Source organism: Pseudonaja textilis, chromosome 1 (genome assembly GCF_049901715.1).
Source record: "Pseudonaja textilis isolate UNSWEBS1 chromosome 1, rPseTex1.2, whole genome shotgun sequence".
Lineage (NCBI taxonomy): Eukaryota > Metazoa > Chordata > Lepidosauria > Squamata > Elapidae > Pseudonaja > Pseudonaja textilis.
In genome coordinates this window covers 111,275,898-111,289,162 of record NC_141990.1, presented here as the reverse complement: position 1 = coordinate 111,289,162, position 13,265 = coordinate 111,275,898, and positions in this window count along the sequence as shown.

Below are 13,265 nucleotides of genomic sequence, written 5' to 3'. Positions count from 1 at the left end.
ACCTTTGGGAAAACAAGATTGAAGGTTTCCAGGAGGGAAAACATGAGGCTGGCAGGAACAGAAATCAGAAGACAGATTAATCTTCCAACAGAATAAATGGAAAGTGGATGGAAGAAAAGAATGTGGAAGTAATGTGAAACAGAGCTACAGAGAGTCACAGAAGTTGGTGGAGCTATGCTAGTACAGGTCATCCTTGACTTACAATAAGTCATTTTAGTGAATGTTCAAAGTTACAATGGTGCTGAAGAAAGTGATGTATGACCATTTTTCACACTTACAATTGTTGTGACATCCCTATGGTCACGTGATCAAAGCTTGGATGCTTGGCAATTGATTGCTATTTATGACGGTTGCAGTGTCCCAGGGTCCTGGGATCACCTTTTTGCAATCTTCTGACAAGCAAAGTCAACGGGGAAGCCAGTTTCACCTAACAACCATGTTACTAATTTAACAACTGCAGCCATTCATTTAACAACTGTGGCAAGAAAGGTTGTAAAATGGGGCAAAAGTCACATAACGAATGTCACACTTAGCAAGAAATTTGGGGCTCAGTTCTGATCATTAAGTCAAGATCACCTATATGAAAAACAATGTTTGGTAGAATACTGAAGTGCCAGGGCTACTCTGAAAATAGATGAAGAAAGCCAAACAGAGTTTCTGAAACGTTATGATGAATGGGGACGTAGATCTGTCAATCTGGTTCCTTTAAGATTGCTCTAGACTTGTGATGGTGCACCGATGGTACGTATGTCAGAAGTGGCCTACAGAGCCATCTCTCCAAGGACGCCATCTGTCGCCTGTTGCTCTTCCAGTGAGTGGGTTTCAGTGCGTGGTTGCGTGTAGGGGAGCTGCTCTTCCGGTTCTGGCACTCCCACACACACATGAAGATCAGCTGGCCAGCACGCATGTGTGCGTGTCAGAACCCAGAAGAGCTGCTCTTCCAGTTTCTGGCGCTTTCCTACATGCATGCACTCCCATTTCAGCACTCAGTGCTGAAAAGGTTTGCCAACCCTGCTCTAGGTCTCTAAGGAGCTTATGGCTAAAGTTTATGTTTATTTGTACCTAACTGGATTGTAAACTATGATAGGACTTTATTCAATAATTTTAGCTGCTGAAGTCTTGTATTTGTAGTTAGACAAAAGAATGGTTGAATAGCCTTACTATATACAAGCTCCAATCCAATCTAGAATGAAACATGGGATGATGTAATTAGCAACAGCTAATACCTACAACAGAACAGAAGAAGGACTCGGGTAGATTCTGAAGATATTGGCTGAAGTAGGGGTAGTCCTCATTCTGCTGTCTGACAAGCAGTGATAATGGAGATGCATGTTTGTTTCTCCTAAATATTATTGAAATTGAGTTGTTCCTCATTCAACTGAAAAAAAAAACAATTCTGGCAAATTATTTTAAGCTGAGCTTGCCTACTGCAAGCAAAATAAGCTCCACTGAATATCAAAATAGCTATTATTTTGTGAGGCTCAGCATGCATGCTGGCAAATCTTTTGCCATGCAGGCTCTAACAAAGCAGTTCTAAATATTAAGTTGCTCTTTCAAAACCTCAGAGTGGGAGAAAATGAGACCCACCATACAGTAAGAATGGCTTCAGCCAAGTTGAATGAAGCAACTACAGCAGCTTCTGCTGGAATCAGTAAAGCAGCAGTATGGCCATAACTTCATTCTACACCCTGTAGAAATTATGATTAGTATTCAAATATAATGAGCCATGGTGGCACAGTGGTTAGAGTGCAGTACTGCAGGCTACTTCTGCTGACTGTCGGCTGCCTGCAATTTGGCAGTTCAAATCCCACCAGGCTCAAGGTTGATTCAGCTTTCCATCCTTCCTAGGTGGGTAAAATGAAGATCCAAAATCGTTGCGGGCAATATGCTGACTCTGTAAACCACTTAGAGAGGGCTGTAAAGCACTGTGAAGTGGTATATAAGTCTAAGTGCTATTGCTATAAATGTTGGCTTATAGAGTGTGCTTCCCCTCTGTGTTTTGGTGATTATCAGGCTTGGTCCTGTTTTGCTCTGCTCTGTCTGGTTCTCTTCAAGTACCTATTTACAAAAAATGACTAAGCTGCCTGCTATGTCTGTAACCAGTATAGCTATTATCCAGACCAGATGTGTCAAACATGTGGCCCATGGGCCAGATTCAGCCTGCAGTAGGCCCAGAGTTGTCCCACGGGGCCCTCCCGGAGATAGTGAGGGACCAGTCCATGCTACCCTGACTCCAGCCCACCCAGCCATGCATATCTAGTCAGCTGTGATGACCAGGCCATGCTCACCTCAGCCAGCTCCCCAAGGGCAATAAGGCCCACAGTGGGGTTGAGTTTGACATCCCTGATCCAGACTCTACTAAACTGCCACTTGTTTTTCCTGGGTCTTGTAGATTTTTGGATTACAATTTCCCGCCATTAGATCAGACCTATGAAATATACATATTTTACACATGTTGGTCCATGTGGAAAATTGTTTGCAAAGAGTAGTTTTCTTATTATAAAAAAGATGTCAACATCTTCAAATCTCATCTTAACTTAAAAAGGGAAACTTAGTATGATTGTTGGATAGGTAACTTTGTTATCCTGGATTCAGCTTTCTGTTAAGAAAAATAACTTATGTTCCTGAACTCCTTAATTACCTTTATTTTGCTAGTCACTTCACTGACTCTCTTCCTACACCTGCTTTACTTCATGAGCCATTGAGTTAGTTGATTTTTTACTGGGACTTTTGACATCACATAATCACACTAATATTGTAAGCGCACAGGTGTCAAACTCGATCGCATCACATGGCCTATTGTGACGTATCGTGACATTTTTTGTCTTTGCGGAGCCAGGATGGTGTGGCCTGCGCATGATGAATCCGGTCTGCAGGATGCCACTTTCACAACCCTTACAGTGTAAGGGAAAACAAATGGTTTTTCCAAAACCATTTTGGGAAAACTAATTGCCTCCCAACATTTTTCAAGGATTGCCAAAATATCACAAACCAAGACAGTACTATTAAGATGTCATGACATTGCTAATCCCCTTTCAAATTGTCCTGTGTGGGGAAAGCTTGATTAATATTCTAATCACTGGGTTGGAAGTGTGTTCTGGTTTTAGAAGTGAATTTAGTTATTCGATTTATCGACTATCATTAAAGTGGTTCTCTAAATTCTATAAAAGCCGCTAATTCTTTTTTTGCGGGGGGAGATCAATCCATTGATCAATTGATTGATATTCAGAGTTTTGGTGAGTTATCTAACTAGATGGAGTTAGTTTAATCCTGTTCATGGCTGGTTTGAATTAAATTTAATCACACTGAAATTAACTAAGTGGGTCACTGAGTATTTTATGATAATCTTAATTTCACTGATCCAGCTAAATGTGTCATTCAAGCAATGGCCCTGGTGGGGTGACATGGTATTAAAATTGGCAAGATGGTGGATAGAATGCTGTAGTGTAAGCCCCTTTCAATGTGTCTGTGTGTGAAAGAGACATCACTGCATGTAGAAATGGGATGGGGGTTAAATCACAATGCTCTGTCCACCATTTTCTAAAATTGTCCCCATCCCCTTCAGAAACCACTTTGTGGGAACAGGATCAACAGGTGCCCTTCATATCTATCATATGAACCCTAGGAAATGATATGGTTGCTTTAAAGATTTGAAGATTTAAGCTCATTTAAATAGACAGTTTGGTCTAGTAATTAAGACATTAGAGTAGAAATTGGGAGACTCTGAGTTCTAGTCCCACTTTAGGCATGAAAAGCAGCTGGGTTATCTTGGGACAGTCCCCCCCCCTCTCTCAGCTGATTCACCTCAGAGAGTTGTTGTTATGGGAAGAATAGGAGGAGGAAGGTGTATTGCACAGATGTCAAATTAGATCATGTCATGTAGACGTGGTATTCTGACCAGTTCTGGAAAACCAGTAGCAGAAATTTTGAGCAGTTCTGAGAACTGGCAAATACCACCTCTGAATGGAGATTTTACAGTATTCTTACCCTGTTACGCCCACCAAGCCACTCCCACAGAACCGGTAGTAAAACAATTTGAATCCCACTACGGATGTCATGTGAAGTATTGTGAAATATCGCAATATTTTTTGCCTTTGAGGAGGTGGGGGTGGGCATGGCCTGCGCATGAGGCATCTTGCCAGCGGGCCGCCAGTTTGACACCCCGGTGTATTGGGTGTATTTGCCATTTTGAATAATTTTTAAAGTAATGAAGGTGAGATTTATTTTTTAAATAAATAGATCTCTCTACTTCATGCTCCAAAATACATTTTTAAATCAAAACTGAACATACTGCACAGTTCTAATCCTTATCTTGGGTGTCTGTACTTATCTTTTGGATACAGCCAAAGGAGGGGGAAAAGAAGTCGATCAGAGCATGCATAATTGGATTATTTCAAACAAAGCAGTTACAGCATAAACATCAATAAACCATTACAACCTCAACCGATGACAGAACTATCATATTAAAATGTTTTTCCTGTACAAATATGATATTTTCATAAGTTACACTGAGCTAAAGACATCTGAAAGACACATTAATGTAACATTCAAATCAGAGGTGGTATTCAGCAGGTTCTGACCAATTCTGGAGAACCGGTAGCAGAAATTTTGAGCAGTTCGGAGAACCGGCAAATACCGTATTTATCGGCGTATAACACGCACTTTTTCCCCCTGAAAATAGGGGGCAAATGATGTATGCGTGTTATACGCCGATGTCCCGTTCCCAATAGTGCCTAGCGGCGGCGCAGCGTCGTGACGCTGCGCCCGCCGCATATTAAAGGGAATGCGTGTTATACGCCTGTGCGTGTTATACGCCGATAAATACGGTACAACTTCTGACTGGAGATTTTATGGTATCCTTCCCCTGCCACATCCACCAAGCCATGCCCAGTGAACCGGTAGTAAAAAAAAAATTGAATCCCACCACTGCTTCAAATGACCTGAAAATATGGGGGACTTAGTACTAGTTAAGATTTCCCACTAAAGTAGCAACTGTCATTTAGAATGAGGTTCCCCTCAAAATACTGACAGTCCCAACCTGCTTATGTTTTGAAGGGCCTGGAACACCTGGTTCTTTGCCAAGGACTTTGATGAGGATGAGTGAAGCCTCCTTTGGCTTCTGTGGGTTCATTTCTTTTTCCTTCTTGATCATTTTTTTTGCCATCCTTGCTTCCTTTATTCTTCATTTTTATCTACTTTTTTTCCTTATTTTAAATGTTTTTATTTGTGAATCTTCCAAAGTCTTTGGGAGTCATCATCATCATCATTCCAATGTATCATTGAGATTCTGTACGCATAGTGGTTAGAAGCACCACTGCTTCTGGGAGACAATGAGTTCTAGTCCTGCCTTAGCCACAAAGCCAGCTGGGTGATTTTGGCAAGTCATTCTGTCCCAGCCCTAGTAAGGAGGCAACCCAGGGGTGGGTTTCTACTGGTTCTGTCCACTTCTGTAGAACCAGTAGCTCTGAAGAGCAGCAGACATAGAACCAGTTCTATGTCTGCTTGTGTTTTTGCCCACCCACCCACCTGATCTTTTAACAGCCCTCTTTTCCTGATTTTTCAACTTCAGCTGCCAAACAAGGCACAGCTGCAGTTAAAAAAGCAGGAAAAGAGGGCTGTTTCAAAGGCTGTGTCTCTGCAAACAGCATGCTGATGATGATTTACAGGCGCCCGGCTCACAGTGTGCAGGGAAGCTCGTAAATCCCAAAACGGTAGTTAACCCTGTCGTATCCCACCCCTGAGGCAACTGCAAACCATTTCCAAAAATACTTGCACAAAAACTGCAAGAACTCTTCGAGTCAGTTGCTTAGAATCAAGACCAACTTGAAGAGACACATACATATACCTACCATAAGCATATGCAGGACAGCTACTGCTGCTGCTTGAGATTTTAAAGGTAAACCCATGCAGTAAACTTGAGAATTGTGCACTCATCTGAAAATTCATCAGAACTTCATCCATCCTATTTCCTCAATTTTCTCCAGCACAACACTACATTTAACTTAGTTTTTTGGTCTAAATCATGCAAGATTATGCTGCCTAATTTGCAGCAACTTTAGCAGTTTCAAATCATTGACCCAAACATGATTTGAAAGCTTCTTGGACATTTGAAAGCTCCCAGTATTTAAGTTAATTAATTTTTCATGAGCTCAAAGTTTTCTTCCCTAAAGGTTTACCAGAACCAATTAATCAACTGTATGTCATCAAGTCAGTGTTGACTTTGACCAACCATTTAGATAGACCTCTTTCAGAATGTTCTACCAGATTACCAAACCTGGGAGATTCTGGCATTATTAATCTCTATCGTCCTTTATAAGGAAAAAGATCTTCTGTTAAGATAGGGTAATAAGCAAATCCAAGAAAGAAGAACTGCACAAGGAAGGAAAAAACAGTTCTACAACAGATGGTGAACTAAAATTGTAAATTCATGTTCATAAAATGATTTATCTATGGGAGGGAGGGGAAATCCAACAGGCTGTGTTTTACTCTGCCTTTCTGAATGACATGACTTTCTGAATGTCACAAACTAGAGCAGCTGTAAAGGAAGTTGGAGAATTTAGTAGCTATGCAAGAGAAAATACATAAAGGTCAAAACACTCAACTTTTCATCAACTTTAAGGTCACAGAAATCTCCAGAATCTCCGGTGAACTGCATGTTTTTAAGATGCTGGCCTATCCAGGTCTGTAGTCTATGACAGCTTATGTGTTGTGATTTTTGTTCAGGACTTCTTCCTTGCTGTACCTCAGGTCATGGTCATATATATATTTAAATGCACATGTCCCTGCCATGTACTTTAAAAATGTATTTATAATCCAAGATCAATCATGCCATATTCTTCATTAGAAGGAAAATTCTGGGGATGCATGTCCAATGCTGCACCTCCAGGTTTTATAAAGGAGAGACTGATTTCAAAAGCCATGACTGAAAGCAGATATTTTGAGCTTAGTCCACACTGGGTGGGGATCAATGGACAAGCAAGTGTCGACTATATTATTACACAGTACTCTTGGTCACACAGAGGCCTTCTAAACAATACTGTGTTCTGGACATTTTAGTAGTTAAAGAAAAGGAAGATGCCTTCAGTCACTTCATTCACTGCATATAAATATCCAAAGGCCAGCACCCCTGTATATTTTTTTTAAAAGGAGGGTTCAAACACTAGATGGAAAGCACCGTTGATGCTATTCACAATACCAGGATTTCGCTAGATTGAGACACCTAAATTGCGTGATTGGAACATTTGGGGCAACATTCTTCTCTCTACCTGGCACTGAAGGAACCTTTCCAAAGTAGAGGCCTGTCAGCCCTTTGAGATAGTCCAGACAAGAAGCATAATCATGAGTACTGCCACCACTTTTATTGTAGGATTAGAGCAACGGAATCTTGTTTAAAGTGTTCATGCTTAACAAAAAGCATTTCTTCTCTCCTTTCCTTTTGCTCTTCAGTAAATTAGGGAGGGTCCCTTCTTAAATGTTTTTCATAAGCCTTTTGCTTTTGTGGACTATGATATTTTTATATGATAGTTGTCTAGTCTGTGGCTCTTTCTCCTATCTCCCAAGGTCATTCTCACATACTGTTATGCAGCCATGTAAGTTTAATAATTAATTAATAAACTTACATTCAGCATGAGGCAAAATTGTATTTTCATATCCATCCATCCCTCCCTCCATTCTCTATCTATCTATCTATCTATCTATCTATCTATCTATCTATCTATCTATCTATCATCTATCTATCTATCTATCTATCTATCTTATTGTTCATCTGTAATTGAAAATGGATGCCACAGCTGAGATTTTCTGGCATGTGCTGAGATTTTCTGGCATGTGTTAAGCACAGCAGAATCTGCACTCATATCAAGATGGTCACTGATGGTTCAAAAATAGTTAATTATTGCTATTTCTTCTGATTCTTCCAATCTAAACCTTATTTACCTGAAAGGCAAGGAAAATACTGTAATATGCTGAAAAAGATTAAAGCATTCATAGATATGAGATAATGCACTATGTATTACCTATTGAAAATGTCAATTTGTGTCTGGAAGGTATAATTAGCCTATAGATAATTCAATTGGTTTTCAACTAGCTAAGCAGCTGGCTTATATTCATAATCAAGCTAAACAGATGCTGTGTCATGTTTTGCTAAATAAATTGAAAATTCATCTCTAAATTTGAATGAAAGTGCATCCCCCCATTCTTGTTTGGAAAAGGTTGGGCAAACTATTTCATATCAAATTAAATGAATTTAGATTCCATGCTAAGCAAGCAGATATATATTTTAATTAAGAGATATTTCTATTTTCTTTTCAAATGAAATCCACTCATTTTTTTAAAAAAATAGGCAGCTACAAAGTACAATGAAAGCAGAATGATTTAGAATGAATAGCCAAATAATGAATTAACCACAGCGCAATTCATTGTTGTCACGTGCTGAACTCGATTGCATTCATTGTTCAAGAACAATCTGCCTGCTACATTAAAGAAAAGAAAGGACATTTACAGAAAAGCATTGGAAAGAGGATGGGAGGAATAAATGCTCTCTTGGCAAAATTCTGTTCGAAAAAATGAATTTAGATTAGGAACACACTTGGCCTGCATTTCATAAAACTTATTTTCTGAAGACAAAAATGTTCCTAATACCTTAGTTAAGAGAATGCTTTTTATTTGTTAATTAGTGCTCATAAAAAGCAACAAATCACAAAGTGACAAACCACCTGGTTGTGTTCTATAGGCACCAGAGTGAATATTGTCTTTACAATAGTTCCAAATAGAAAATTGCACCTTGTCCATTAGAATTGCTCAGCCCCTGATAGTTAGAGCCTAAAAGTTATGGAGAGAAAGCAGTGAACAGTGAAACAGCAGTGAAAAGAAACAGCAGTGAAAAGAAAGAGAACTTGTCGTTTTAAAAATAATATTTAGTTTATTCAAGGAAAGTTAAAATACAAAACACGAAAATATTTTTAAAAAACAGAAAAAAAGAAATACAACAAACAAGGCATTAAAAATGTCTTGGGAAAAAAGATTGTCATATATACATATAACGTTTTCCCTAGAGGAATGCTGATCAATGCAAAACAACAATATTAATTTCCCACCTCTTACAAAACAGGCCAAATGAATTTTCAACTACTCAACTATGAAATCTGTTTTCTAAATCTGGATTTGGTTTTTTTTTTTTGATGGATGAGGAATGTCTTGAGGTTCTTGAGGTTCTCAGGTTTGGCAGTTCTGGAGGATGGATGTGTCTTAGCAAGTATTCCCATGATCAGAAGCAGATATTTCTTACTTTATTTTATTTACTTGATTTGTCAATTACTTACAAGATAATAGGTATAAGTATAAACATAGTTATGAATACATGAAAGGATCCATATAAGAAAAATAAAAGAAACAATAGGACAGGATGGTAGGCACATTGGTGCGCTTATGCATGCCCCCTACAGACCTCTTAGGAAAGGGGTGAGGTCAATAGTAGACAGTCTAAAGTTAAAGTTTTGGGGGTTTGGGGAAGAAACCACAGAGTCAGGTAGAATATACCAGACATTGACCACTCTGTTGCTGAAATTGTATTTCCTGCAATCAAGTTTGGTGCGGTTAACCTTGAGTTTGTATCTATTGTGTACTCTTGTGTTGTTATGGTTGAAGCCAGGGGTGGGATACTACAGGTTCGCACCTATTTGGTAGAACTGGTTGTTAACATTCTAAGCAGTTCAGAGAACTGGTTGTTAGAAGAAATTACTGGCCTAATCCTGTAAGGAAGGCAGGAAGGAAACATTCTGGTGTTGCTTACCGAAACTGCCTCTCTGTCAACCCTTATTACATTCTTGGCAGAACTAGACTTCCCTCTTTTGCTGGTACTTTGCTTGTGTGGAATGGCCATTTAAAATTACAATGGCATTGAAAAAAGTGACATATGACCATTTTTCACACTTACGACTGTTGCAGCATCCCCACAGCCATGAGAGGCCAGGTGAGGAGATGCATGCCTCGATGTGAGTGATGTTGAGTTGGCCATGCCCAGCCAGTCACATGACCACCAAGCCATGCCCACCAACTAAGCCATGCCCACAGAACCAGTTGTTAAAAAACTTGAATCTCACCCTGGTTGAAGCTGAAGTATTCATTGACAGGTAGGACATTGCAATGTATGATTTTATATACTATCCTTAGATTGGACCAAAGGCGGCATAGTTCTAGGTTGTCTAGGTCTAGAATTTCAAGTCTGGTGGCATAAGGTATTCTGCAATGAGTAGAGGAGAGGAGAACTCTTCTTGTGAAATATTTCTGGACTTTCTCAACTGTATTAATATCAGATTAGGTTAACAACTCTTAACGCCTTTTTGGCTGTGTAGTTACAGTGGGCTCTAGCACTTAGATCATTAGAGATGAGTACTCCAAGGTCCTTGACAGAGTTTGGATCCTCAACAAGGTCTTGACTATTCAGCTTGTATTTTATTTTCTGATTTATTTATTTTTTGCCAATATGTAAGACAGAGCATTTATTTGTTGAGATTTGAAGTTGCCATTTGATTGACCATTTTGATACATAGTCAAGGTCTTTTTGGAGGGTAGTAGTATTTTCTGTGGTGTTGAATAGTTTTACATCATTCTTCTACATACATCCATATACTTCTCATTCCTATTCCTCTTTCTTTCAGTCTTATTGATACAAGTGGAAATGCCCAGCAATGAGGGAGGCTAAGGTACTAGCAGGTTACAGTGGAAATTTTGAAAGCTGCCTGCCTGCATCATAGACTAATTGGCAGCAGGAAGCCAGCTTTTCAGAGATATTTTTAGAGAGATCAGAGACAGAAGTCAAGGATTTTGCTATAGGCTCTCCCTCAAAACTTCACTTCTGATGTGAATGATCACCTTAGCAAGACGCCTCAAAGGAAAACACCCTTTGAACCACCTGAAAATAATAACTATTATTATTTTAATATTTTTAGTTCTAAAATTCTGGCTACTATAACAAGACATCAAGAAAGTTCAGTACATATGATTTTTTTTTATTTACACCAAGCTTTAACAACATCTGACTGCAAATACAAATGTCATGAATGCAATCCAGGTTTTGCTCAGACTAAGATGCTGTATATAACACAATCTTCTTATCAGTTTGATTAATTCCTGCATTATTTTCCATTATCATCAGCTGGGCTAAATTTATGCTCTCTGCATGTCTTTTGTCATGAAAAGTTTCAAAAACATAGTGGCTTCATTATAATCTCAAATATGGGACATTCGACTTCTGCCTAAAAAATCCCTGATAATACTTTCCCATTATTATGGAACACACTGATAGAATTACAGCTGGTTAAGAGTCAAACAGAAATGATGACATGCTGAAAAAGGTCATCAAAATTACTTTGATTTGAAGCATAAAGTTTATTTCAGATTTATTATGATTCTATCAAAGTGTAAAAAGGTTAATTCCATATATGTGAAGGAAAATTGCTCCATTAATTATTTTTTATAAATACAATATTGGCAATCAAAGGGTCAGTGGTACAAGGTTTAAGGTGCTAGACTATGAGTGGGAGACTCCGGTTCTAGACTTCCCTTAGGCACAGAAGCCAGATGGGGGACCTAGAACCATCACTGCTCCTCAGCCCTCCAGAATCCCAACCTCTAAAACAAAATAAAACCTTTCATCATATCTGTTCTATCGCCAGAACAAGATAGACTCGAGACCAGAGTTGAGTTCAGCTCTTTATTTAACTGTCAGTAACTTCAACTAAACTCGAGCCGTGGCAGCCTTTTTTATAGCGGCTGCTCACGGCTTGCAACCAATGGCATCATTTTAAACCTCCCACCGGCCACAGCAAAGGACCAGCCCCCACGGTGCCTTTGCCAGCAAAAATGGAGCTGAGGAGGGCTGTGGGCAGCACTCCCAAGTTCCATTTTCAGTGCCAGAGAATTGCAGGAAGCCATCCCAGCCAAATGTGGAGCCCAGGAGCCCATTTTTGCTGGCAGAGCACTCAGGCCACCATGGGCACCCCCAACACAAGTGATGTTGAGCTTGCCATGGCCACCCTATCCATGCCCACCCTCGCCCTCCAAAGGCAACACCACCCTGAGGTGGCCTTCAATGAAATCCAGTTTGACACCCTTGCTCTGGGTGATACCCATCTTAGGCTGCTGAGAAAAATAAAAAAACCAGAGAGGTAAATTTGTCCGTGAGGTTGATAAAAACCCAGTCGTGCATGGAACAGCATAACCATGTTGTAGCACTTGAAAAATCTATTAAATTCCAAATAGCTGTAATAAATATTTTTCATAGAATAGAAAGCCAAACAACACTCAAGTCACTTTGGTTTCTCTAAATAGAGGTTCCTGAATAATAGCAGTTGCTGAAATTCCTTGATTATGGTTTTATATTTTTTTCATAAACATTAGTGAAGTACAGTTCTTTGGTTTCTTATGAGTTCACCTAAATAGACCAGTCTTACTTACGGGGTTAAGTCTGATATCTAGGTAGATGCTAGAAACCTTCTTGGAAATGTCAGATATAATATATCTGTGATATATCTCATATAAATGTGAAATATAGATGGAGATATATGATTCCTACCACAATGGTGCTTTGGTGTGCAGCATGACAGCTTTTCATTTATTATTATTTCAAACTTGTCAAGCTGAGCAGAGTCTGACAGACTTCAGGGAAGCTATCCACAGGTAAAAGCACTGTTGGCTTACAACCAATCTATTTTTGCGAAATGTTAAAAGCATTAAATAACTCTGATTGCCTGTTAGGCAGCATGTAGCTAATGCTGCCAGCTCATGTGAGGAAATGTCAGTTTGCCAGCTGAGCGAGAGAATTTGGAAAATTAATGCCTGATTTAGAATAATCATAATCCAGACGTTATGATTATCATGAACTCATTTTAGCAGGTGCCAGATCTCCACTGTGATGCTTCCTTGTCTGTAGATAGGAAAAAGAGAAGCCAACAAGGACTGGCAGCCTCCAAGCCAGTTTCTCATTCAAGTGAGCTGAGCTACTGGTGATAAAAAAAACTGAAGAGAAGTGACAAGACCCACAGTAGCTCTGAGAGCCAATCATTCCAGGTTGTCTTCCTGCCTGGGAATTCCCTCAAGAGAGCATCCAAGAGTAGACAAGCCAATTTATGTTAAGCAAACTCTTGGTAAGGCTCTGAGCCTTTTTTTTTTCCACCAGTAATTTCTCCTATCATGGCTTACATAAACATAAGCATAGCTTCTGTTTGCATTGTCATTGACATACTGATAGATGAGGATAGAAGACA